The sequence below is a fragment of the Haemaphysalis longicornis genome, unplaced genomic scaffold (genome assembly GCF_048455015.1).
Source record: "Haemaphysalis longicornis isolate Haplotype H1 unplaced genomic scaffold, Haemaphysalis longicornis Haplotype H1 scaffold_1, whole genome shotgun sequence".
In the NCBI taxonomy this organism is placed as follows: domain Eukaryota; kingdom Metazoa; phylum Arthropoda; class Arachnida; order Ixodida; family Ixodidae; genus Haemaphysalis; species Haemaphysalis longicornis.
In genome coordinates, this window is record NW_027526203.1 from 230,070,192 (window position 1) to 230,075,553 (window position 5,362).

The following is a 5,362-nucleotide window of genomic DNA, read 5'->3' on the forward strand; positions in this document are numbered from 1 at the left end:
GGCCCATGCCTGCAGCTAGCCAGGCCCCCCTATCTCCACCAGCAGCCAGCCTGACCCCCCCAGTCCCCACTGCAGCTAGCTTGGCCCCCCTGTCTCCCCCTGCTCACAACCTGACCCCCCTGGTCCCTCCTGGAGCCAGCCTGACCCCCCCCCCAGTCCCCACTGCAGTTAGCCCGGCGCCCCTGTCTCCCCCTGCAGACAACCTGACCCCCATGGTCCCCCTTGCAGCCAGCCATACGCCCCTGGTCTCTCCTGCAGCCAGCCTGACACCCCCCCCCCCAGTCCCCACTGCAGTTAGCCCGGCGCCCCTGTCTCCCCCTGCAGACAACCTGACCCCCAGGGTCCCCCTTGCAGCCAGCCATACGCCCCTGGTCTCTCCTGCAGCCAGCCTGACACCCCCCCCCCAGTCCCCACTACAGTTAGCCCGGCGCCCCTGTCTCCCCCTGCAGACAACCTGACCCCCATGGTCCCCCTTGCAGCCAGCCATACGCCCCGGGTCTCTCCTGCAGCCAGCCTGACCCCCCCCCCCCAGTCCCCGCTGCAGTTAGCCCGGCGCCCCTGTCTCCCCCTGCAGACAACCTGACCCCCATGGTCCCCCTTGCAGCCAGACATACGCCCCTGGTCTCTCCTGCAGCCAGCCTGACACCCCCCCCCCAGTCCCCACTGCAGTTAGCCCGGCGCCCCTGTCTCCCCCTGCAGACAACCTGACCCCCATGGTCCCCCTTGCAGCCAGCCATACGCCCCTGGTCTCTCCTGCAGCCAGCCTGACCCCCCCCAGTCCCCGCTGCAGTTAGCCCGGCGCCCCTGCCTCCCCCTGCAGACAACCTGACCCCCATGGTCCCCCTTGCAGCCAGCCATACGCCCCTGGTCTCTCGTGCAGCCAGCCTGGCACCCCCCCAGTCCCCACTGCAGCAAGGCCAACCCTCCCCTCAGCAAGACGGGCCGTGTCAGCATCCAAAGCACCTCTTGCAGAAGACATGGTAGGCCATTTTTACAGCCAACACAGCCCAAATTTTCGAAGTATGGGATGGGTCTGAACTGGGATTGTGTGCGTGTCCATGAATAATTCCCCCCCCTCGCTCAGGGCGCTCCAATCTGGTATTTTAACCAGTTATTGCTTGTTTTTGTTTTTTTAGCCCATTGTGCTCCTGCCAATCACCTCTCATTTATACTTTGCTGATTCCTCCTACTGCAGGTTGACATTGGCCAGGGACTCTTTGTGCCCAGGGAGACCTGGAGAAGAGTGCAAGCAAGAGAAAAGGACTGAATGTTCGTAAAAGACCTACTTGTGGCCATATGGAGTCCGGCGCAGTTGCAAGGTAATTATAAGCCCTATGTATATCCTATGTGCATAACATGCTCTTGCTTTGCAGGCAAGCATGGCCCCCGTTTTCCCGGCCGTCCAAAGAAAGACCCGCTCACTCCTTGGAAGGTGTCCGTGATGCGAAGTAAGGGATTCTATAATTCTGTGCAAAATATATTGCTGGATTACATTGACGTGTGGCAATATCTTCCCATGCCAGCTACATTATTGTTGCTGGCTATTAGACGCTTCAAGATGTTAGAAGGTCAGCGGACTCGTGCGAGGGAATGATGCCTTAGAAAATGCATGAACAGGCCAACATTTTTATTTTTGAATAAATTTCTTCTGGCTAAATTAATGCCTCGAGTTGCTCAAACCAGCTAACATTTACGCAAAAATTTTGACCTGTCTGTCCCTCAATTGAGCCACCCAGCCAAAAGTTAAGAAATCTTGGACAAGGCGCAAAACCTTTCCAAACTATTACATCTGATAGCATGCTTCATTCTAGTAAATGGCCAAAAGTTACGGTTGTTTTCTTGGGGCTGTCTGTTTTGTCATTCGTAAAAATTCCTCTTTTCTCACAGACTGCTACAAGCATAGGCTTGACAAGCGGGGAGTCCCCGATGACGTTCAGCCCATGGTCCTGAAGCAGCTGAACCACTACATTGTGGAAAAAATTGCCGACATCGATTGCACAGCTAAGAAGTATGCAATTTATGGCAGCTAGTCTTGTTTACGCATTTTTTTAACAGTCATCCCACTTCCATGTGGTGCTGAAATAGTATTGGGGATATTTGATGTTTTTCGTCAGTGATAGACATTAACATGCCTGTTATAGGCACTGGAAACGCCTTAATTCCACCAGGCTGCATGTTAGTACAGTGCTGAAAAAGTAGTTCAAACGTTTAACACCTGTCCAGGTAGGTGAAGTTAAACAGTTGAATCCTGTGACGTCATACCAGTGCTCATGCAAGTCTCTCAATGGGTCCCATGTAGTAACCACTTGCACAACTATCAGCCCAGTTAACTCCCGTTTCGCATTGTACAGGACCTTATATTCTTTTTCTTTAAAACAGGATGGAGTGAGAGGAAGATAAGAGCCCAACGCAAGCCATGGAAGAAGACACAAGCCATGTCCTTTCCATTTTTCCATTTCTAATGTTTCCATTTTTTCATTTCTAAGTCTTTCCATTTCTAATAAATATGCAAGTAAAACTGAACACAAGTGGTTGGAGTTGTTTTAGGCTTGGCTTTGTAAACAAAGTTGGTCATCCAAAAATTAAATGATCGAGTTTGTATACATAGCTATGGCCACTTACTGATTGACCACATGCATTTTATCATCATTCCAAGCAGCCCAATTGCTTTTTCCAATTGGAATTACTTTTCCCCAATTGGCCCAATTGCTTTTTTTTCCCAATTGGTCCAATTGTGTACTAATACGCAATTGGAAAAATGAGTGAAAAACAAGTGGAAATTCTCCAATTGTTTCCAGTTGTTTTTTTTGACTGGGCCGTGTGTCCCACTGTTTTGTCTGTCGATCGGAAACATTCGGCCGTGGAGGAAACATTAACTGAAGCCAGTGATAGCATAAAAACAATGTCTGGGTGGATCCATATCGTTCCTTCACTCCGCTAGCCTGACGGCATTGATTTTTAGCTGGGCGCTCGCCGTGTTACAACTGAGTTTCATTATGTACCGTAGAAGCACCTAGTTCTGAATATTAGGGCTGGCTCTTATTTCTGCTAAACTTCATAAAGCCTGTTGGGAAGTTGACTTTCCAGGGTAATTAAAAGGGCGTTCTGAGTTCAGCTGCTAACGAGAGTGGCAAAATAGCTAGGTCCTTGCTTTCATGACCATAGCTCAAACAACGGAGCTGCACCAAGCATACAGAGAAGTTTTTGCCTATTAATTTTTCATTTCATTGGCCGCTGCCTTACCTGAAGGCTTGTTTTTATGCTCCAGCTCCCGTTGACTCATCGGTCAATTTGGTTGTGGCTGCACCATGCCCCGATGAGCCACCACCACATTCCACTGCCTCTGATGCACAAACACAATGCTACGTGCAAGTAGCACTGAAATCGACGCAAGCGTCCATCGAAGTAAGACAAAGTCGATCAGGACGCAGACAGAAAGCAGGACAAGAGAAATGGGTATGCAGTGATGCATGTCACTACACAGCTTTGATAAGTACTGTGAACAAGCGCAATTACGCACCGTATCAAACTAAATCAACCCTTGCCTGCAGCGTGCCAAACTGATTTGGCCCTTCCGGAAATCCTGCTGCTCGAGGAAACACGTCGAGCGTCTACGCCGGTGCCAGAGTGGCCGGGACGCGAACTGTCCCTCACATTTGAGGACGACCCCTTGGACGAAAACTTCGAGCCAAGCACTTCGCAAGAGTTGGACAGCTCAGCAGCATCACTCATGGAGCCCTCATCGGTGCATGAGCCAACAGCGTCACACCCATCATCAGTGTAAGCATCGGACGGCACAACATATTGCCTCTTTATCACAAGGGTTTCATGCATCATGGCACTTAGTGATATTTCTGGTCGCATTACCTCAGCTATCATTCATTGAACATTGCAGTTGTAAAGGCTAAGCTGCCTGTAAACAAACCTGTAGGAAGCACTTTTTTGCGCTGGGTTAACAAGCACAGCGGTCAGCAGCACAACCAGTCAACCACACATCTGTGAATGCTTTTTCATCACGAAATGCAATTGGTAGGCATGAGATATTGTAAAAATCTTGGAGACGCTTACTGCACGAGCACTATACAAAAAATAGGCATCTAAGCTGCTTGAAATGCTGAGACTAAATGCAAGTGTGAACTGGTTATACATTATATACGTCTTAGTTCAATTAGGGTTACCACTTTTCCCCGAAAAAAAAAAACGGCCATTCGAAAAGGGGGGGGGGGGTATATAGAATGTTTATTTTGTGTTAAAAAAAAGACGCCATGTTTCTGACAAGCAGTGCCATTTATTGTGGTGTTTTCTTAGAGAGAAATCAACATAACATTTGTACTGAAAGTGATTTCACTGAAACATAACCGCAATTGCTGACCGTGGCGGTAGCATTTTGTTTTGTTCCTCCCTTAGGTCCCCCTCCATCTCAGGCAGCGCGCTCGCCTGCGTATTTTCTCTGCCCGCGTGTCTTTGCGCAGCTTGTCGACACATATTCATCGTCTTGGTTGTTGAATTGACGCTTATAAAACGCCAAAACGGACATAATCACGGCCCACAGGCCAAAAAACCGGCCAATGACGGCCGGTTTTAGATATGGACCGGCAACCGGCCCGCTGTTTAAAAAACCGGTCGGGTCGCTCCAAAACCGGGCAGGTGGCAACCCTAATTTTAATAATGTCACCATTGGCTCGTGGCTAAATGGTCCGGAGCGCTAGGTATGTTATTTTGCAAGTCGCAAGTTCGAATCCCCGAGAGTACATCCTTTTTTTTTTGTAAGTTGATTTATTCGTTTTGGCCTATGTTTTCTACACTGAATTCACCATTTTTGTGCGTAACATTCATTGTTCCACTAGCAAGTTTGCAGAACGCGCGCAGACTGACACTGATGCAATAGTCAGTTCTCGGTGGTGTGCTGTTGCCATGAGCACCGACTGCTTGCGGGCAGTGGGCACAGGCCTGAATCAGCACACCCTTGGCCTGGTGCGAACATGCTTTTTACGATACAGGCATGAGTGAGGCAGGCACCAAAGATGGGGGGAAAGCGCATCACATTTGAGCGTCTCCAGCGACGCGGAGGGCGTTCAGCCACTGCGTAGGCCTCGGCTAGTGATTGCTACAGTTTTAAGCCGTCCTGGTTGGCTTATCTGACACACTTTACAGCCGATAACATGACAGAAGCGCTATATGGCGATTACTGAGATATCGAGAATGCCCATCCAATAATACTGTTGGATGCCAAGCATGTTGTTTCACAGAACCGAAACTGAAACCTGTTTGAATGCTAATCTTGGACATCGTCCAATCGCGTAGTACGTTTACCTGACGTCACTGCGGTTAGTTGGAGGAGCCACCACAAACCGCGCATACT

The 5,362-nt window shown here is 49.6% G+C and overlaps 1 long non-coding RNA gene across 1 annotated transcript; it reads left to right on the plus strand.

Moving 5' to 3' along the window:
* The first annotated feature begins 1,318 nt into the window (after positions 1 to 1,318).
* On the plus strand, positions 1,319 to 2,458 carry LOC144168638 (uncharacterized). The gene is made up of 3 exons (XR_013322192.1): positions 1,319 to 1,448; positions 1,888 to 2,008; positions 2,380 to 2,458. It is a non-coding gene; the product is annotated as an uncharacterized LOC144168638 (long non-coding RNA).
* The last annotated feature ends 2,904 nt before the right edge of the window (positions 2,459 to 5,362 follow it).